We start from the raw sequence: 23,865 nt of genomic DNA, 5'->3' as shown, positions 1-23,865 counted from the left end.
CTTAACACTGGGGCTGTGCTCCACCGTTCTACACCAAGCGTTCCACACCATGGCACAGGGATGTATTAAACTGGGCCCAGGAGTGCACTGGGGGTTTAGCTAACCTCCTGGATAGGCCGCTGCAGTTATAACATAGACTCTGTTTCCACCTCACTGAGATGGGTGGCAGCTCCTAAAAACGGCATTTGAAAAGTCTAGATACCTTCTAAAAATTCATAGCCCTTAAGGCTCTCAATAATTGCATCTGTTAACTGGGTGGGGTTTTTTGTTTTCCAGGTTCTGACCTTCCACAGAACAAGGCCTGCAGCACCACAGAGACAGGATACAAGCAGCCAACTAGACTGCGCTCTTCCTAGAAAGGTTGGACTAGATGATCGCTGAGGTCCCTTCCAACCTGTGATTCTGTGAACTATTTCCATATAGCCTTTCAAATATGTACTCATGCATCCGTATTTAGATCTATGATAATGCTTTCCAGTTTGCTCTTCCCATTGCCCACTTTTAAGCTGGATCGATACAGTCATACAGGAAATTCTAATAATCCACCACAGTAGAGTCAGATCACTTACAATATTTGTAGCATTCTGGTATATTAGTTTTTACAGGTTAATACTTGGCAGCTTCTTATCTTTTCATTCTGCCATAGCTGAACACACACATCAGTGTCCCCAGAAGTGATTGCAAAGAAGCCCATGGGTACTTTACAAACCCCCAAATCGTTACGAAGTTCCAAATATACTACCCAGTTATTAGCTTCCGATTGTTCATTGATTACGATTTCATAACATAGATTAAATGTGTTATTATTGTATTATTGGCTTTTTATGGCTTGACAAAACATAGTAATTTCACAGAGATGTGAAAACACAAATCTGGAATATATATTTGCATAGGTCACATCTAAAAAAAAACTATGAACCAAAACTCGATTTTTTTTTAATTAAACTGAGTATCATTCTCCATATCACTAAGTATCACATAGGATTTTAAAGGCAAGGTATAAATAGTCCATTCCAGCAAGTACTTTTAAAGTCCACCCTGTATTTAGACCAGAAAGCAGGAAATATTAAATATGAACTGACAGAAACAGCACCACAGAAATACACATATTGCTTTCCAATATTCCTTTATTCTATTGCAATTTATTTATATCTAGTACATATATATAAAAAGATGGAAACCTGCAGGCAAAAAAGAGTAGAAAATTATAAGGCACAGCATTACACAGCTGAGCAATAGTAAATATTTCTATCTTCTTTTACTGAGTGAACAAGAGCACTTGACATAATTGCTCACGTTAAAGTTGTAAGTCCACTTAACTGACTGACAACGTAACCTTTTGCAATTTTGTTTACAGGATTATGAAACAGTAATTGGACTTTTTTAATACTGGGGAATTGTCACAAATTAAATTAAGACTTCCAGTAGTTTTCTATGAAATATATATATGTGAGACTCAATTATTATATCCAATAACTTTAATTCTATTCCAAAATGATCCAGTTAATGTAGATTAGAAAACTCAGAGATAATCTCTCTAGTTTAATATGCTTATATCAAGGACAAGGAAGGCCCATATAGCACGGCAGGTGGTTCCTTAACTTAAATCTCAGTTCATAATGTTAGCCTGAAGTGGGTTGTAGCCTGCAATTTTGAAAAAAAAAAAATACTCCAGCTACCAGGAAAGCATAATAAAATACTTTTTTCATGATCTCTATAACAGGTAATTCAGAAATTCCTTTGAACTCTACTGAAACATTTTTAAAATGTGGTTTTATCTATCCCTTCTGGTCCAATGTCCAATACTCAGCATACTTATAATCTATTCTCTGCCACCATAAGAATCTTAAAATATTTTACCTTCTGGCTTCACCAAGAAATACATTTAGGAAGTCATAAACTCTGCTACCTTCTCCTTTGGCTGCTGTTACTAAGTCAGCTACAGTTCTGCAGAATACATCAGTTTAAAACAGTTTAAACTAATTCTTAAACAAACATTGCTTATAAAAACACCATATACCAAAAATTTATTTGCATATGGTTCATTTCCGTTACATTTTCCAGTAATATAAGATTTATTTTATTAGCTAATTTTGTTTTATGCTAAGTTCCTATCACCAAAAAATTTAATAACTTTATTAAACTTGCAAAATAACTTAAAATAATTGCTTTCAGATTATTTTTAAATGTAAATTCTGTTAATCTGTAAGAAAGACTCTAAATACAGGAAGTTTAAATCACCAGCCCTTTGCAGAACATTATGGCACCAGGAAGTTTTACAACTATAAACAGCCCAAAGGTGTAGTTATTCAAATAATTATAAAGCCTGTGGCAGTGGAGGCACCATGAAAACATAGGAACATAGAACATAAACAATGAGGAAAACAGAGAAAAATCACATTTAGCAGGTCAAACATGTAAGAAATTATTTTATAGTAGCAGTGTCGTCGTATCCTTAATCTCAGACAGAAAAGTTCAGGAGAAAAAGGGGTGAGACTCAGGGTGCTTTGAAAGAAATCAAAGAATACTAATCTAAAATCAGCAGTAAGAAGATACTGAAACTCCATGACCAGGGCATTTAGGAGAGGCTGGTTATGCATCCAGACTCCTCCAGACTGGAATGGTTAGACTGCTTAAATGTTAACTTAACCACACTTCGGTCCCATCCTTCAGAACCTCACACCACACTTGTGCATTCCTTTTTAATAAAGCTAAGCATAATAACTCTAATCTGGAGTGCTATATATTATTTCATGTAATTTAGTCTTATTGGTAGGTTGTGATCAACCTATAACACTGTTATTGTTACTGCAGAAAAAAAACAAACTATAGAAATTTAGCTGTTTTGATGAGGATTCTCCAGTCTACTGATTATCAGTTCCTAAGGCATCTAGATACTTTATTTATATTTAAAATATCAGCCTTAAATATTACCACACGCATTTGACTTGTTCCCAATGGCTTCTCTACACAGTCACGTGTGCAGGAAACATCTGTTCTTTGAGATCCTTTTTAAATTTAAGGCTCAAATCACACATTTTTTCATAAGATTTTGACTGAGAATGCTAGAAATCGTCAAGATCAAGTATTGCAAAAGAATTTGGAGTAATAAAACCCTTCTGACTTCAGCACAGCATCAATTATTCTGGGACGGATTTGAGATTTTTGGATTGACTTTGAAAATCTCACTGACAAAATTAGAAGATGTCAACACTGATATTCTTGTCACAGCTGCCTTCCTGGTATTAAATAAAAGCAAAACAGATGCTAATACTATGAAAATTAAAAAAAATCCCCCAAGCACACAAAGTTACAGTAATATTGGAAATAAGTGTGAAAAACCCCCTGAGTTCCCAGGAGCCTTCAAAATCTGCAGCCTATACCTGTGTAATACACTAAGTGGCAAAATAAAATCTCTACCAGCTGTAAGAATAATCAAGATGTCAACTGCAGCAAAAAATAAGAAATTCCTGCGAGACAGTGTAAGTTTCACCAAAGAAGTTGAAGAGCAGAGCAGCCCTACTCAGGGTGTTCTGGGAAATTTCCCAGCCAATCCCGTTCCAGTTTCCCACATAGCTAAAAGTGAAAAATTCAAACTCTGTTGCCCAGAAAGCTAAGGATTTTATTGGGCAAGTAATGTGCTAGTTTACTTTGATCTGACTCCACCTTAACAAATGTTTCTCATCCAGACCTGATGATTATACCCCGCAAGTCCAAAACAGACACCACGTTAGTATTGGCACTGCTGAATACTGCCTGCAGCAGGTTACAACTGGTGCTGAAAGACCCATATGTAGTAGAACTGTATGTGATCTACCATAACAGCATTATCCCAATTCAAATAGCAATCGATAACTTTATAATATTATCTAGCATTATGAAGACTAAAGGAAAATATTATATATAAAGTTCAAAATTGTCACCAAGCTATAATGCCTATACATTAGATTCAGAGTTGAATTTGCGTTAGTAAAGATTTTTGCATAGAGAATGGTAAAATGTTTGCCATTTTAACCAGAAAAAAAGAGAAATGATATCAGAGCTGTTTCCCCACTTGGCACTCTCTGGCATCAGACAGATCCATGTCTGTCTCACATTTCCCAGCTGTCCTCTAGACAGTCCCTGTTCCTATAAAACCCTTGCATGCCTCTTCAGTAAAGGCAAAACTGGCCCAGGGCTTCTCAGCACAGCAATACAAGTAAGGAATACTGGCAGCTGAAGGGAGAGTGAGCAGGTCACACCTTTCCCAGGAAGGGGAAGAAAGGAGGGAAAAAGTGGCCAGAGATCTTGAAAGGGAGCAAAACTTGGCTGCTTCTGATACTGTTCAAAGCCATGAGGTGATATAACATGGGGTGACAGATTTTTCAAAGGGGTTTTCTGCGCTCAGACCTGAAGTGACCATCTTACACGTGCTGGATTCTCCTCAGGCAGCAGGAAGAGTCAGCCGGTCAGTGCTCTGGCTGTGGGTCTGGGCTGGTTTTTGCTGCCCCTAACTGTCTTGCTGCCTTAGGTGACTACTGCTCTGCCTGTGCCTAGTGTAGGCCCTGAAGAAAGGTCCAGAAAATGCAGTTTCATTCCAATTATAATGAGAAAAGTATTAGCAATTCATCGTGTGAGTTCCTTATTTACCATTAGATGTCACTGTCCTGCTTGTGACATAACCATTAGCTATATTTCATTTTACGAAGATGTACACAAATGGGTAAGCATTTTAAAGCCTAATAAACAGTAAGGAGACAAGACATTATTTAAATCAGCATTTTAAAAATCTTGTTGATATATAAGTCCTGTAGAAAATTAAAAAATAATCAAGAAAAATAAAGAGTATCTATTAGAATATGACAATTATCCGTTCTTAAAGGTCCAATAAGGTATTGAGTAGATGATCTTATAATTATAATTAAGAAAACTATTTAGCCAAAGAAGTATTTTCTTTAAAATGCTTATCTTTTTATCATTGAGTTTTAATTCTTGAATAATTATCAGTTTTCTTCAATGAAATAATCTTTTTCCCAAGGACTGCATGATCCCACAGCATGATCCTCCTGAATCAGGGAAGTAGGTTTGTACGAACTGGCTCTTTGAGAACTAAGAGGCAGTAATTAAGAAGGAAGTCAGTGAGCTGATGAGTGTTTTGCAGTGTTGACAGACAGTCCTTGCCATACTTTCAGCAAGAGATCTGAATCTGATAGCAATGCCTTAAACACGTACAGTGGATATAACACAAATTAAGATTGTGACTAAGTTTATTGCCCCCATCCAGTAAGAGCCAACCTGAAACTGGAAATGTGAAAGCCAATTTCACACCAACCAGGAGAGCAATGATTACTGCATTCAGCCATCTGCACCGAAGGCAGAGGGACAAGGATTTTTCCCTTCTGGAAAGGCCTCAATATGGAATTTCCTGTAATTTCTCCTGGGGGAAGGAGTAGAGTTTAATCTGTGTAGGGTGACAGCACTGTCAGACTCTGTCCTATGCCATCCTTTGGCCCCTTCAGCCTCTCTAAAAATTGCTGCTGTTGTGCTCAGTTCCACTGCACCTCACTTCAAAACATATCGATTACTGAGAAATGTTCAACGAACATCCTTTTCCTCCGCTTGAGATCAAATGACACGGCACTGCAACAGCAGTCTCTGCTTCCTTTTACATCTGGCAGGTAAAACTGTGTCACCATGCTGTTCCTGTGATGTCACAGAACTAAATCTAAATGATTTTTCTGTGAGATCATAAGAAGCTGGAAAGGCACCAGAGGGAGACGGTAACTTTCACATCTCTAAATTGACTTCCCTTATGAACAGAGAGCAATCAGATTAAGAAAAACACACAGATGAAGATGCACGATCACTAACTCTCTCTTTAGTTCTAACGTCTTGAGAAAAGGATTCTGTAGTTACTGTGGCTTGTACGCAGTATCTGACACGTACAGCAACACGGAGAAAACTCCATATTTGTTAGTATAAAGAACCATTTAATGCTTTATGATACTCTTTGGATTAAACACAAAGTTAGTGAAAGCAGTTTTCTGAAATTCATTATAACTACTGTAAAATACTGCCATGGGCTTATAATGCAATGATTACCATTTCTGCCATTTATCTTTAAGTTATGTGGTCCTTACTGAACTTTATTGAAGCATAAATGCACGTCATATAGGTTAAGAGCATGAGAACGTGAAGATGGCAAAGATGGCATTCACTTGCTTCTCAGTTTTAATTAGGCCAACTGGGAGTATTTCAGCATAACATCTTTCAGCTGTAAAAAATACCACCTTTGGAGATGTACATCCCCTGCATTTGCAATATTTTATCATCATGCTCAGGATTGTTTCTCAGCAGTGAATACTTCATCACTAGAAAGAAACTCAATAATGTTTTTTGAAGCAAAGGTCATGAGCCCTGCGCAGTAAATCCTTATTACAGGCTCATGATCTTCGTAAAACTGTAGTCATTCTCATTCTAGGAGGGAGCAAAATCTAGAGGAGAAAGAGCCATCTCCTGTGCGTGTAACAGCCCTCTCCTCTGTTAATGTTCTGATGCCTCATCATATTCTCTATCATTCACTATCTAAAGTACACTTCCATCACATCTGAACAGGTGCCGGGCTGGTCACATTAAAGGACATTCATGTTACGTAATGACACAACATTTTCCATAAATTTTCAGAAAGTGAGTCGACTAGCGGTACTTTCCTTGGGAAAAGAGACTCAGGAACTGCCATAATGGTCCTGATTAATTGTTCTTGGAATATGGAAATGGCAGTTCCAGGAAGATTATAAAGTTAATGTTTTCATTAGTCTTCAAGCCCTGCTGCTGAATTCATCCTCACATACTTATTAAATAATACTTACATTTTATTACAATAATGAAAATAAAGAAGTGTAACTCCGGCTGCTTAATCCACTACTCTCCCCCTGAAATGGAGACTGAGCTATAAAGAGGTTGGCAAATTTGGTATAGAACTTACAGAGATGTTTTAATCACAGTTACAGACAATAGATTTTTTTTCCAGGACATTTTGGGTGGACCTGGGTATTAATCACACATTTCCATTAAACATCTCTATTTTGAACATCTGTTCAAAAGACTATCATAAATGAACACTGAGATGATTCTGCAGAGAATTCAGGAAGCCAAAAATAAACATTAACAAGTCCCTAAAAGTGAGGAGAGAGGACAGATTTAACTTTTTTCTTCTTTGATGTAGTTCTTTGAATTAAATTACAGAATCTTTCAGGAGAAAAAGAAAAAGAAAAACCTTTTGGAAGTTGCACCCTTTATCTTTTTTGTAATGTAACAAACACTTGCCAGGCTTTAGCCTGATTACTCATACTAGGAGGAATTCAAAATGTCATTCCAGTTTAAAACAACTTTGAAAAATGAGAGCCTTTTGAGGATAGGCCAAAGCATTTAGATAAGTCAAGTATGTAAAGATCATACTTTTTTTCAATTGCTAATGGAGTTGTATGATGTTTTTAAAAAGTATTTAAGAATTATAAGTAGCTAGGAAAATTGAGGCCCAACTCTGCTAAAGGAATTTTGCCACTGATGATAGTGGGTGAAAAGTTAGGTCCAGGAAAAGTATCTCCTCCGTGTAATTTTGACCCTCTGCATGTTAAAAATCATGTGCATCAATGTGCTATGAACTTTATCTTCCATTAACTCCACCAGGAGTAAAGGACATGCAGTAATCAGACAATTTTATACTTTTCACACAGTTTAAACTCCCTCTTACTTTATGAAGGAAGCGTGATTAACAGGCGTACTTTAAATGAAAATTAGAAGGCCTAAAACTAACAAAGGTCTCACCGTTTCTGAAGAAAAGCAGCAGAAAATAAGGGACAGAATCTGGAAGCCTTCCTCAGGACAACATTTGCTTTGCCAGTTTAAGCTGAATTGCAGTGAGGACTCTTCCCAAATAAGAGGATGAGGATTTGGGGCCCTGTAATTTAACCCTGAGCCTTTGACCATTCAGTCCAATGCTAAGTAATTACGAGTTGACTCACTAGCAAGAACTCCCAGTGTGAAGGAGTACTATTAGTACAGGTTTACTACTAAGCAGTTACTGACACGTGGACAAATACACACACATCCCAGGCAGGGCGATGAAGTGGTGATGTTGCTCAGGAAGTAACATGACTGACACATTTCAATCTGCCTTTCTGTGATCTAGCGCCATTTTTTATTTAATAAAAGCCCAAACCACTCCACATTAAGATGAAACTAATACAAGGAGCAGCTTTATACTTTGAAGCCTTTGTTATTGTTTCTCATGCTGCCTTCCAACCACTAATAATGTATACTTTTACAATCTGTTCAAGCTGTACTTATATCCGAAGAAGGGGACCAGGCGAGGCCTTGAAGGGAGTCCTTGGCAGATTGCTAAAGCAAAAGCAGGAGGGAGGCAGAATACATTTGTTGTAACAGTTTTGTCTACAAGAATTGTATGCCTTGTTTTAAAAAATTCCTTGTTCGTTGTTAGCAGAAAGAAACTCTGGATGTGCTTCATTATTATGAAAGGAAATGCAGAAGTACCTGAGCTTAATGAGATTTTGGAACATAAATATACAACTTGAGGTGTCTGTATGGTGGTGCTTTTTAATGAGTTTAACTTTTGCTATACAAATAAATATTCTTTTTGATACCATCTGAATAATGTGCAAATTAAAAGAGGTATAGGGTAAGCGCTTCAGTGCAAAATTTCATTCTTTCTCCAGTACAATATTTGTTGTTTGTTATCTTCTGTAGGCAGCAACTGATCATTATTTCCAGGATGTGCTCAGGGAAATCATGAAGTGTTTGTTTTAGATAATGATGTGCAGCATTCATAGCTACTTGTGACTTTCAAAAACTGAAATTAAAGATTCTGAAATATCAAGCATATCATTAAAAATTCTTCATCGCTCAAGACTTCTACTAGGTTCATTTTCATGTAATTGGGAAAAAATGTTTTCTTGAACACTTTGCAATATGATTTATGTTAGACATAAGTTCACTTAGCTGAGTGGATGCAATTTGATTTCATAAGAGCTGAAGTACACTAGACAAAACTAGTGACCAACTCTTCTGACCTGCTGAGAATTCTGCATCAGTATACCAGAAGCTCTGAATCCCTTTGACAACAGAGTAAAGGACAAGAGCCTCATTTATCAAAAAAACTTTTCCTCCATTCTCAGTCAACTCTTCCAGTTACTAAATCGTTAACTGGCCATCATCTTTCTTCAAAACTTTGTATGCTTATAATGTCAACATGTAAACAAGTGACATGAAGAAAATTGTCACCTTTTGAAAGATGCTGACTGAGATTTTAGCCATATGCAAGTAGCTTCAATCACAATCACAGAATGGTGAGGGTTGGAAGGGACCTCTGGAGGTCATCTTGTCCAACCCCCCTGCTTGAGCAGGCACACCCAGAGCTGGGGGCACAGGAATGCGTCCAGACGGGGTGTGAATGTCTGCAGGGAAGGGACTCCGCAGCCTCTCTAGGCAGCCTGTTCCTCTGATCTGGCACCCACACAGGTAAAGAATTTTTTCTCACACTGAGGTGGAACTTCCCATGTTCCAACTTGTGCCCATTGCCCCTTGGCCTGTTGTTGGTCACCACTGAAAAGAGCCTGGTCCTATCGTCCTGACACCCACCCTTTAGATATTTATAGGTATTGGTAAGATCCCCCCTCAGTTTTTTCTTCTCCAGGCTAAACAAACCCAAGTCTCTCAGCCTTTCCTCATAAGGGAGATGCTCCAGTCCCCTGATCATCTTTGTAGCTCTCTGCTGGACTTGCTCAAGGAGTTCCCCGTCCTTCTTAAACTAGGGGACCCGGAACTGGACACGGTACTACAGATGTGGTCTCACTAGGGCAGAGGAGAGGGGGAGGATAACCCAGGATACTGTTGCTCTTCTTGGCCACAAGGGCACAGTGCTGGCTCATAGTCAACTTGCTGCCCCCCAGCACCCCCAGGGCCTTCTCAACAGAGCCGCTTTCCAGTAGTTCAGCCCCCAGCCTGTACTGGTGCAGGGGGTTGTTCCTCCCCAGGTGCAGGACCTTGCACTCGCTCTTGTTGAATTTCATTAGGTTCCCCTCCGCCAAGCTCTCCAGCCTCAATGCTCTAGTGCGAAGGAAATTAAGTACAAACTGGCTTGTAAACATGTTTTTAGAACCTAGAGAGTATACTAAACTGTCTTTCATCCTGAGGAAGATGACCAATGTCACTTCTCAGGTCCACTGCATGGATTTGTCCTTTCTCTCCCCACCACCACACTGCCATGATTCAGCAAAGCACGTAGCATTTGCTTATGTTTAGTACCTTATAAGGAGATTGACTAAAAAAATCTTAGATTTTTTTTCAGTATTAAACATTGAGTTATTTTCATTTGCTTGAATGCTTTTTAAGTCTTTATGGTTCACTTTTTAGTCCATTTTTCTTCTCCAACTAGCTGTTCAACTTAATGGAATTACTGTCACTCCGTTTGATAAATTGGGTCAGTGAGGGCCAGTAGTCCAAAGCAGACAAACTTAACCCAGAAATGGCAGCATAAATTCACTGTAATGGGCACAGGTTAGAGGTCAGAAGGCTCTGAAGCATGGCAAAGCTTAGCAGTATTTGAATGGCATTATCCTTGTTGTGACGCTAAGTAGGATTCCTAGCCAAGGGCTAGGACCCAGCCACATGATGTGCATAGCAACACACAATCAAAAAATGGTCTCTGTCCAGAGAGAGCTTACCATCCATGCAAAGAGATGGGAGACAACTGAATGCAAATAACCACAAGCAGGCCACAGTAAAGCAAGCAGATACAGATACTACCTGTTAGCATCATAAACTGTGGTGTAAGTACACCAACAACCTAATTGCAGCCAGTACTTTTTACAAGCATTGCTGGAAATGAGATTCTTAAAGAAAAATACAAAGTTGCATTTGAGTACATCCTTCAGAGACCTGCTTAATAAAGAGACTTCTCCCAGCTATATTAGAATTACAGAATTTAAAAATGCATTTTTTTCTCTCCTTGGAGAGCTTTCAAAGTGCTATTCAAAAGCAGGCTCATTTCCCATAAATTTATAAAAGGATATCTGGACTTAAAATATCCTTTCATCCTTTGCACATCACTTTAACACTTTCCCCTGACACTATTTTTGTCTTCCTTCTTGGATTTATTATGTCCTAAGTAATTACCTTTTATTTCGCTTAGGTGTAATCATTGCTTGGGTCAACATTTTTCAGGAGCTCTCACAGCTTTAAAAATGTGGTAATCAACATTTTCTGATCATTATTTGCTGTGCTTTTCTTCCTTGCCTCCTCTGCAATGACTGTCAAAGCATTTCTTCTAGCTTTCTCTGTTCTGCAAGTGCATTCATGCACTTCCTTCTTTTCATCTTCGAGGGGCTGAATATTCTCTCCTTTTAATTTAAAACTGATCTCTAATCATTATATTGACTGGAGCACACAAGAAGAGAGTCAATAAGAAGGAAGCTGTGATGGAGAATAGACAAGATTCTCCCACTGACACATTCAGCTGATGGCTATACTGTTGGGTTATGCAAAGATATCTCCCCAGAACTCTCTCTTCTTTTATCATACAAACAATTGAAAAGTCCCATAAACCTCCAGAAGCTGACACACAAGGTCCTTGCAGCACTATTCCTTTGCAAAGCAGGTATTTACAAGCTTTGCAGAAAAGCACAGACAGAAACTGTAAAACCCTTTAGCTATCCTATGAGATCTGTGGCCATGGTTACACAGCTGCTTTAATCCAGCATAAATCCGATCTGCCAGTGAAATGGGGTACTTCTAAATTCCCTTCTCTATGAAACTACTCCTTCTCATTGACTCTCTAATGATGGCTTTAGCTCTCCCAAGGTTGCACAGTGAGTCTGAAAAGGAAACTGATGCAACTGCAAACTAACCCAGCAAAAACCCCCCAAATATTCATTTTTAGTCAAATTAGCTCCCTAATCCAACTCATTGTGTAGCTCTACAAGCATTAACACTGGAGAACAGTGGACATACGCAGCTGAGGGTGAAGTGCAAGGGCTGAAGATATTGCTCTGTTTAGTAACAGTGAGCTGAAAATCAACTGAAAACAAGCATGAAGCTGCACGCCTGTCTCTTCCTTTTTGTGCCTGAAAGTGCAGCTCCATTCCAAGTGTATTGCCACTGGTTTGTTCTCTCAGCTCCTTGGACTAACAGTTTGAACTCATGCTAACGCTACTTTCTGCTGAACACAGGAAAGAATGTACCTGAAACAGACTCAGCTCCTGGTAAACAGCTCTCTAGCAATGTGCAAACATGGTAGACTGCTCAAGATTCATCTCTCTCAAAGCTTCCCCATATGTTCAGTCATGCCAACAGGAGGAGGAAGGCACTTACAACCTTCTGCTGTAGCTGAGGTTTGTAATTTTCACTAGGATTCTTAGGAGCCTGAGCTTCCACCATGTAAGCAAGACTTCAACTTCCCTCCTGCTTTGCAACCCCCACAAGCCAGATGCAAGTCCTGAGTCAGGTCAAGCAGATCCAATCTGCCATACAGAACCATGAAGAGGCATCAGTGTTGGTTGAGATACAAAACTAGATGCAAGATGGCACAAAATGAGGGCCAAGCCATGTGCCTCATGGTGTATGAGGCTTGACAGGTTTGGCACAGTCTCAACAGATGGCTGGTTAAGACACTTGCGTTAAATTAAGTTCCGATTTTCTTCCCTGTGGGAATTCCTGGTTACTTTTCCAACAAAACAAAGACATTTCTAATCACATGACCCAAGCAAATGACAAAAAGCTGATCAGTAAGAAAATATACTGACAATGTTATTCTATTCTAATGACTTTATAACAGATACCTTGTTATCTTGATGTCCTAGAAAAAGAGCAGCACAGCAACCACTGACTTTGGCTGCAACACTTAACACCTCTTTCCCAAGTAAGTAAGTGAGAAAATGCAAGTGGTCAACTGGATTTAACCCATCATCAAAAAAATAATTTACTGCAAACAATGGTGAGCAATAGAAAAATCCTTTTAATGGCCAGAAAAACCCTTGTTTGCTCCTATGAAAATCATCCGGATCCTGCTTTCAACAGAACCAGAGCAAAGGATTCAGTAAGAAAGGATAATCTATGATCTCATATTTATTAAAGGTCATTTTAAAATTGACAGCAATCATTTCTTCTATCAAAATGAGCAAATATTACTTTTAAAAGTGACTTTGATCCTGCTCCTGTTACAGTCAATGAAAACGCTTTCTTTAACTCTCTCTCTGCCACAGTAGTGCAACATCAAGTCTGCAATGCCAAATTCTATAAAAACTTAGGTCCAGTTAAGAAAAGTTTCCCTCTTTTGCATATGCTTCATTCTGTAGAAATGTTCAAGTCCAGGGAAGTTAAAGATGCCTCCACATTGTGAACTCAGAGTCTCAAAGTTCAGGTATACCTTTGCCAATTTAAAGGGTCAGCGGAGTCTCATTGACCATACGTGCAAATCATACACACACATTTTCTCACCTTTCTAGATTATGGCCATATTACTCACAGGATCAGTTCAATAAAGTAAGTATTACAAGTGAAACTTTTTCCTGCTGTATTAAAAACTGATACTGAAGAATAAACATTTGGGATTTACATGGTCCTGATGTCAAGGCTTAAATTTACAGCCCATGTTGAGATAGTTAATAGTGCTTCATCTGCAGGAAAATAATTCCTACAGCACTCAGTTATAAGGTCAAAAGAAACATTTTGCCGACTTTTATGATACCTAGACAGTTGAGAGCCAGCAGGGTTAAGGAGGGGAGTGAATCATCTTAAAGCTCCAACTATAAAGAATCCACACTCATATATGATACAGAAAGCAGAAATATATATGCTTTAGAGAAAAAAAATCAATTAAAAATCTTTCTAATAAGAACATTCCTAAATACATGTATGTTTTAATTTTTATCTCTTCTCACATCTGTGTATAAGGAGTTAATGTATGTTATACAAGTACAGTTATATAATTACAAAAATCCACAGAGCAGAATTAAAAAATTATGTGAAATTGTATTATTTGTAGATGTGTAGCCGCATACCCATGTATGATGGCCCAAATACAAGAAATATTAATAAATAGTTTGAACAAAAATTTGTATATTTTTAAAGCATTAAGATATATTACTGCTTCCCTGCTGCACCAACTCACAAAGCTGGCTAAAGAAACCTGGATAATTTTAAAGAGCAAATCTGGTGTTGCTCAGCAACAGCACACCCTGATAGAAAGGATGCAGGATGTTGGAAGATTTAATATTAGGGAACTGTGCTTGCAAGGGAAGAAGAAGAACAAATACAATTTATTCATACAGCGTCCATAAAATTGGGACAGCTTAAAAAATAATAATCAGATGAAGTGATCAAGCTAATATTAATCTTTGTATAGTAGAGCTAAGTAAAAAGTTATTGCCTGGAACCAATGAGCTGGCACCACTGTTCATTAAATGGCATTGATGTTTGCTCTGTGTTGATATGATATGATGAGGAAAAAAAAGCAATGCATTTTATGAGAGTTTCAAAGCAATCTCATGGCTGAAGGCTTTAGTTCTGGCACTAGCTTGGATGAGTATTTGCCGAAGTGAGGACTGAATTAGAACCTAGACCTCTATACGTTCTCCTGAATTGGAAGAAATCTGATGCTCTCAAAGGAGAAAACGTCTTAGATAATACATGCTTCATCTTTGCTTTGATCCCACAGAAGCATCTCCCCTATTCCTAATAGCAAGCCCTTTTTTTGGTTAAAAGACACGTACTGTGATTTTTCATTTTTAAGTCACTCTGGCTAAATGTTCCACAGTGTTCTTTCTTACTGAACGTTAGAAAAATCCACCAAAAATTATTTTTTTGTCTCTCTTTACTCAGCCATCTCCTCTACTACTGTGGGACATTATTGAGAACAACTGCAAGAAAGACTGCTTAGATGATAGAAGGCATGACAGGGTCTAAGAAGCAGCAAAGATATATACATATGACAAAATCAGACTTAGTGCCTTGAAAACTGAGCAACTAGACTTGTGTAAGGGAGAGAGCGTGCCACACACTAGAACTCACTTATAAGGCTGCTTATAAAAAACATATTTTGGAAACAGTGTCATTTTACGTCAGCAGCTCTGAGGATATGTTACTACAAACACATACTGGAGTCCCCATGTATGACAGGCTACTAGTGCACGTCCATTGATTACACCAATTCAAAACATACAACCTGTAATGCAGTACAATGTGGAGAGAAATGCTCTGCCTTGGTCAGTTTTAACATTACTGATTTTTTATGGCAAAGTACAGGACAAACAGTGTAAAGGTACTTCTTCTCACAAATCCTGAGGACAGAACTCAAGATGTGGGGCTGGCTACAAGACTTCAGTCTTCCCATCAGCTGGCCTGAAAGAGACCCTCTTAAATCATTTGCCTAATTCCTTTCTACATAAAAACCTTCCTTGCTCCTCCTAGACATATGATTAAGAGGTTACTGAAAACAGGATGAAATTTCAACAGCCTACTCAGAAAACAGAAAAGGGAGACTTTCTCAGAAATAAACTCTGCAGGACTCTAAAAAGTACACCTGAGGAGAAGGACATTAGCTTCTGCTCATCAATGTGCTGTTGAAACAGAATTATTAGGACTGAGCAAAAAAACTGTTGCTATAATGTTTGATTCTTAAACACCTGGTGGTAACAACATAGATGTTAGGAAACTGCAGTACTCCTCTCTCTGTCCTAAAAGTAAATGACAAACACTGCAAGATTTTTTTCTTGCTTCTCCAATGTAAAACTCATTTCATTAAACAGGAGTGATACTACCTTGCCTATTAAATGTTTGGCTGCATGGGAGAAGAGTCTGACAGCACTTCTCAGAGAAACTGTCCTCTGGGTGACTACCTTCAGTATGACCCAGCTATACCCTTAGCTTGTCAGAAGCTATTTACATCAAATAACATCAAACTTTCCTTAAAAATACAAAACAAAAGCCCTTCAAGCACCTGCTGTCCCAAAACGACAAATAAAAATGTAGACTAGAATGAAAAAGGATAAATATTTCATAAAAACAAGCATTTCATTAAGATTTCATACTTATTATTTCCTTTCCGTTCTGGGAAAGAGGTTCTTAATTAAAATCTACAAGGCACAAGCGTAAGGTGAAAGGCAGAACTAATATCCTCAGGAGAAAAAAACAGAAGGGAGAAATATTTTCCTAGGGAAAATCTATGATCAAAGTAATACCATGCTGAAGATTTGACCTCTCAGGTTTCCTCACTGATGACATTCCCGCTCTCAAATGGCACAAAGATCCCAGCACATTCCTCTAAGCAATATTAGAATTTTGTTGAATCTTTGTTTTCAAAATGTTGGGATGTGTTTGCTGCAATCTTCAAAGCAGCTTGAAGTTGTTTTTAAGCCAGAGCAATGCCAGGCCCACAATTGAGCCCTTAGCTACATATGTCAAGAACAAATCGCAGCTTGCTGAATGGTAATCAGTGATGATATTTACAAAAGGAATTGTGAGGATGTGGAGTTATGTTATAACTCAGAAGAAAATTGTTGAGATGAAGTGGGAGAACTACAAAATAACAATGCTGGAACACATTAGTTTCAACTATAAGTAGAGCTCTTCTTTCTATCCTTTCAGTAGCCCTGACTTTGCAGTGTATATTTATTTAGGAGAAATGTATTAAAAAGAACATTTATTCTGCAAGTTCTTGTTACGCTTCTCATCTATGCAGCTCTGGAAAGGTAATTGTGTGATGACTTTATGAGCATGTTTTCCTGACCTGTGTCTCCCCAAGTTCAGAGAAAGAGTAACAGTTGAGATAAACACACTGAAGAGGATGTGAGGTTGTTCCACAGATGCTACCTTGTAATTTCCAGTGGTTCAGAGTCTGGAGCTGGCTCTTCTATAAAACAAACAGTTTCTTTTTGGAAGAGAAAAAACTTCCCTGAAAATGTAGAACATAGTTGGTGCAGATTATATACGCCACAAGATAAACAAATGGCCTAAGCCTATTCCATAACTGTATTTTTTGCTAGAAAGCTGTTGAACAACTGTAATCTCTTTGAAAAATATCACTAAACCAAAGTCTTGGAAGTCTATCCATGACAAAGTATTTTAACCAGTAGCACATGGATTATAGTTTAGAAATTCATGTAATAACAATCAGCTATGAAAACTATCTTCCAAATTCATTTTAGCTGCAAAGGTGGAATACATCTCATCTTTTGCAAGCAATAAAAAGAAAGGAAAAAAGATTAGATGTGTTTTATAACAGACTTATCAGAAAAGTAGAAATCGTAAATCTAGGTTCACTTCCTTGAAGAGAGAAAAGGGTTTGGGAGGGAAATGGACTAAAAAAAGTATCTGTGAAACAGATGTGGCAGATTTCCATTAAAAGAAAATAGGAAGTTTCAAAGTAATTATTACAGAATGTATCAAACCTGCAGGCACTTCATTTGCAGCATCCTTAAAAAAAGGCTTCGTTTCAAACTTGATTCTGCGAATTTTTTCTTATACCTTGGACACAGATGTATAAAAAGTAATGGAGTCAATTATGACTTGTCGTGCTTCCTTCAAATTTTACACCAGCAATAATACCACAGCCCATCATGAGATAAGGGATTCAGAATTTGACTATGTCCTTCAATGCTAAATTAATAGGTGTTTTTCATGTTCATGTCTTTCAACCATGTGGTGGATTAACATAGCAGAACACAAGATTAACTTTTGTCAGGTAACATATAATTCATGTTACCACAGAAAGTTACTTATACCAATTATCTGCTCCAAGAGCTCATCTTTGTTATTGTAAAACTGAATCCGGCAAGGGCTTTCAAGATAGTGAGCCAAAATGCATCCTAAAAAGTCACCAACTAGTCCCCTAACAGGGTAAGGTGTATTCTTCAGATCATTCAGCAGTGACTAAAGGATGTTTTACCTTCAATTCTGAACACATTCTAAACTGTAATCTGTTTTGCAGAGATCTGCGTGTGATGAAAAAGGAGTTTGTTGCCCTTTTCAGTTTATAATGTCACCAGAAATTAAGTCTATTTAACAGATGTGGAATTCATCATTTCAGCCTTTAACTTGCATTCGAAAGTCACCTTTTTGATAACTGATCCCACTGTGTGTTGTATATACCGCAAGTGTCAAAAGAATTCACATAAACCCAAGTTTTCTTCAGACAAAAAAGGCGCATCTTCCCTACATTATAACTAAAGAACCGATCCTCCTAACACCATGTTTCTAGGCAGTTTATCAAAGCAAAATCCTTGCAAGTAAATTAAAGATAAATAAAAAATAGTTGTACTTTAAAACCTGGATCTTCAGCTGATCACAGTAACTCTGTTTTACCTGACCCATCATAGCTCACTAGGGTTAACAGTAATCATCCACCTCTCATAACACAACATCGTTTCAAGAGCCCATTTAAACATTTTAAGAGAGATGCCTAAAAATATTTAAGTCTTTTCCTCAGTATTCAAATTACTTTCACTGTTAGAAATTGCACACTAGATGGCTGAGCAAAAGAAACTTAAATTCACAGTTTCCTGGTAAGCAGGTACACCACAAACTCACTGCTGTCATTTCTCTGCCTCAGTTTCCCTCCTATGAATTAGGAAATAATAGGAAGGAAACAGATCGATTATGCACAGTATTCTCAAATATTCAGGACCTTGAGCCATGTATACCTAATTTCTTTCATTAAAAATATATTTATTACCTTTTTAACACATACAGCTGGTCTCTATGAAGAGTATCAGTCTTAATCAAACCTGCTATCAATCGTACTGATTTTGATATGATCACAGGTAGTTTCCCCCTTTTAAATTGACACAAATCCAAATGCAGCATTTCCTCACGAATACTCTCATTTCGCTGTTTCTTGCTACTTATCCCAACACAATAGAAAAAATGTTGAAAATTCTTATAGAAGGTCTTTTTGTTTCCCTGCAGACAAAGGGAGGTCTAGACTAGACAATAACCCACATTTTGTTGCAGTGAGGAGTCTTAAGATGTCCAGTCATCACTCATTGACAACAAGGACAACAGTTGTTTTCCTAGATTCCTTAAAAATAAGGTGGGCTCATGTTACACTTCTTGTAACTGAAAATATTCCAGGAACATATTAAGTGACTGTGATTAAACTAATGCTGGTGTTCTAAATCAATTTCCCTTACACAAATTTACAATACAATAATTTATTCAGACAAGGAGGAAACAGGTCTGATATATGAAATAATATTTACCTAGAAGCTTTGGCCAAGATAACTCAAATTCCAGCAGCAGTTTAGTTGTTTTCTTCTACTTCACTGCAATTCATTTACATATATACCAGGCTCCTTCATAATAATCATAACAATTCCCTCAGCTTACTGAAATAAACATTAATTCAAAATAAATACAGCAACATGCAGATCCTCAAACTGAACAGGGGAAAGAACAAAAATTGGTACATGTCAATTCCCACACACTTACAGATTTCCATATTTGTGAAACTGTGATTAGTCACAAAAATAAACTAAAAATAAAGATTTTTAGAGTTTCATAACAAACCAGGAGGCAATTCCAAAGAAGTACCCATGACTTTTCCAGACAAATGAGAATACTACTTAGCTGAGTTTTCCCCATTCCCTTTTTTCTTTTTTTCCTTTTCTAATAAAAGGAAACACAGAAAGAAAAAGGCTTGATCCTATTCTCATCTACCTTAGTTTTAGAGTACTGTGCCAACTGTCTTTCATATGGAGGGACTTTAACAGCATCGCAGTACTATAGCACATGTCTAACTCAGCTTCAATCAGAGTGTTCATTTACTTCAAGTTAGGGACAAACTCAAGAGCTGGGGATCTACAGCAAGGAGAAAGCAAGACTTGGTTCTAAACCTAAAGATCAGTTCGTATTAAGGAAACTCCATGACAGTCATCAACACATCAAGCTCATAATTTTTTTTCTTCTGTGTCCTGTGATCATTTTTTTAACAAATTTGAAAGAAATAGTAGTTGGAGATAAGCAGCTCTCCACCTGGGGTTAACTGGACAGCTCCACTGAAATCAGCTCCAGCTAACATCAGTCCCTCTGGAACCACTGAAGTTAATCACGAGACCACCAGTTGGAGTAAATTCCTATACTCCTACTAAAATCTATGGCATTATTTTGATTTACAGCCACTGAAGAAGTGGTGCCATGTTATATACCAAATAAAATAGAAAAATTTGATGTATTTGTAGGAAATGCTGGGAGGGGAGCCGTAGGACTTTATTTTTGAACATGGAGAGTCTGAAACTGTAGCTGTTTGAAATACAGGGTGGGCTTGATTTGGCGCAGTCCTTTTCCCAGGCTCAAGGACCATTGAAATGACAGGCCTTTTTGCCTAAAACTGTCTCCAAAGTCAAAGCTTGCATGACATGAAGATACTGTTGGCATTCATAACACCTCTCTACTAAGCTAGGAGGTCAATCTCTATGGGCCAGCTGTGCAGTTAGGAGGGCGAGAGCACAAAATCCTGAGGGTAGTTCAGAGCAGGAGTCTGGGGCTAGCTAGGCTTTAACCCTCTGGAGGAGGAAATGCCCCTGTCTTGCCCTGCTCCCTTTTAATTTTTGACTGTGAGATTTTGAAAAGGTCTGAAAGCTTCTCCTAAGCTTTTGGGTGTACACTTCTGTACCCTTTCTCATTACCCAACCCTCCTGTAAGGAGTTATACAAGATATTACTGACAGGCACTCTATTGTACCAGCCTGAAGCACGCATTAGAGGGTTTATGAACTATTTTTCATAGACCAGTAATTTAGTATAGAGAGGAAACTGAGTGTTGCAGCTGTACACAAAAGAAACCACAAATATGATACTTCCTCAGCCTCTCTCATTACTTGCCCCAGTTTTTTCCCAGCTTGGTCAAAACCACACCATTCTTCCCATTGCCTCCCTGTTGTAACCACACCTGCCTCACCCCCTTACTTTCTCCAAAGTAGTGAAGGGAGAAAAGGGTACAGTTGCTTTTAGCAGTGATACTACTCCATTTTCTCATTCCACCTGGGCCATTCTGACCTACTGCCATGTCTGGTGCTCTGACTTCTTTGTGCCTGGCACAGAAATTTTGTTGGAATTCTGTAAGATATGCCTTTCCTCAAGGTTTTTCATTTTCTGACTTACAGGAAGATTTTCAGACTCCCAGAAATTGTTATAGTGATTGGAATCCCTGGCAAAAATCCAGTATTTCCTCAACAATTTCTCTCTTCTATCTTTTGCTCTTTACTTCTCTAGAAACAGAATAAAGTATGATTGGTGTTCAGGTTATCAACTAGTTAATAATCATCACTTTTCTTCTCAGACAAGTTAAGTGTAAAAGCATCTCTTCTTATAAAAATCAAGCTCTACTTGAATCATTTCTCCAGAATAACAGCGAGGTTTATATATACACATTACTGTAATAATGTCAAAGTTCAATCATACGCTGAGTTTATTAGATTTTGTTTTATTCTTTCCCTTGAATTATTCATTGACTATCTATAATTTCCCAAAGAATAATTTCATAAAGCACTGCAGCAATAAAACTCTCCATATATAGCACACCAATGTAGATGGTATTTATAATGTACTCAAAGAAAGATCAGCCTGTTACATTAATCATGTAAAAGTATTGGAAAATTATATTTAATCATTTCTATTCGAAAATAAAACCTGCTTAGAGCTCTAAAACCTGCATGAAATCTGGAATTAAATTGCATACGACAGTCCCTGCAACAATATATATGATTATACAATACTTCCAGGTTTGTCTGGTGTTCAGTAATCTCTCATCTCATTTTCTCTGAATTGTGAGTTGTATTTAATCTTTTTTATTTAGTAGTTTTTGCTTAGAACATTTCAGTTTTAATAAGGAGAAATAGAAAGATTTATAAAGCCCTATCCTTTGGCCAGGGCAAGCTGAACAGCAAGACGTCTCCTGAAACCCAGTTCTGATCTGAGGACCACCAGGACACTAACACAGCCTCAAGCACCTTCCGTGCTTATCCCAGCCTCTGCGACAAGAGGGGGCATCCTCGCAGCATTTGTGCTGGCATGCAAGGTGAGAACACAGGGCGGAATATCACAGATTTCTTTCAGGACCCTGTGTAAGAGTGACTGTCCATTCAGCAACTGGATGAAGGAAGCAAAGATGTTGCCTACTGCAGTTTATCACTAAAAGTAGAGTAACATTGGAATTGTAAGCAGCATCAGTAGGATTAGTAAATTCTTTTAAATGCCACCTAGTTTGGGTGGATTTTTCCCTATTTTTGACTTCTGAGAGCACCAAACGATGCTGTATTTCAATTTGATCTGTCTGACAATTAAACTTTCCACATTTTGCTATACTCTGCCTGTACAAAGTGAAAAGAAAGTCAGGTCTGAAGACACAGCCGGCTCTTCAACAGGCCAAAAAGCAGAAGCTCTCCCTAGTACTTCCATCTGGCTCACATGCACTGCAAGCACATCTTTCACATTTTGAAAAGCTAAATACATTATACAAATACACCTAGTTTGTGGCATATGAAATCAAATGCAAGATGAGTGAGCGTGATTCCTCATGAATCAGAATACATTGTATTAGAGCTTTACCTGTGTCATGACTGCAGGAACATTCCATAAAGTAAATTCCTGAAAAACTGGAATCTGAAAATCTATAAACATGTACTTAATTAGAAAAGAAATCTGTGAGAATATAATAATGCCTTTATCAACTCTAACAAGCAAAATCTGTGTGTGTATAGAAAATATAAACCTATATGTATAAATGAAAGCTTTTTCCAGAATTTTAGGGTCCCTGCAAAGGAAGCAAAGAATAAACAACTGGTATAATACTGACAAGTTCAGCTTTTAGCTTTGAACTTTAATAACTTATTTGAAATAGCTCAACCTCCTGTATATGATCCACCCTGTAGTGTTTCAGCTGATTTTGATTCTCTTTGTGCAGAAACCTTTTAGCTAATCATTTTCATCTCTGTGTGTCAATAAATTTTGCATCTCTAGGGCAATGACTTTTACTCAGCAAATGTTAAGCAGAAATAAAACCACCCAGAACAGTCTAAGCATGAGAATTTCAATAAGAGTTTAGCAATATATTGATCCACTTCTCCCCCTTCTGACTTTTCATTACTATGTCACTTTAACCTCCTGAATTCAAAAAGATAAAAAACTAAAATAGCACGTCACTTATGGGCTTTAGTCAACCCTACTAACATTATTTTTGAATGGCTTCTTCACTAACAGCAAACTCAAAAAAATGTTTCATAATACTAAAGGTGCTAGAAAATGGTCAATAACCTATTCTTGAAGGGAAGAGCTGGCAGTCACAGACTACAAGTGAATGACCTCTCCTATAAATACAGAAAGAATAAAAAGCAGAAATTAGAAGACAAAAAATTAATATATGCAATAGTAGGAAACAAAGCTGGTAATGAAAAGCCATGTTTCTGTGGATTTCTAAATGTAACATTATTACATGCCCTACGCTTCCTCTTCCTTGGAAGCTAGTTGACAAAGTATTTACATTTTACACTGTTCCTTAAATAAAACAAAATTGAGTTAATGTAGCTCTTGTGTAATTATTTATAAGCCTCTACCACCTAAGAGCCACTCAGGTGTGCCAAATCAGACTTCCTGCACACCATTTGAACAAATACTATTTCCATTCCCCTAATATTTATCAATGAGAACCAGAAAATAATCAATAGTCACAAAAAAACCAAATCCTGAAACCCCAACCTACCATTAAAATGGTTACTGAGAAACTTCTCACTGATCTCATTTTCAAAGTTGGAATTCCACCACAAACAGACAGTAGAGATACTATGTCTTTTCAGTCCTAACATATGAGTATGATAAACAG

This window comes from Phalacrocorax aristotelis, chromosome 8 (genome assembly GCF_949628215.1).
Source record: "Phalacrocorax aristotelis chromosome 8, bGulAri2.1, whole genome shotgun sequence".
NCBI lineage: Eukaryota > Metazoa > Chordata > Aves > Suliformes > Phalacrocoracidae > Phalacrocorax > Phalacrocorax aristotelis.
This window is presented reverse-complemented; position numbering follows the sequence as displayed.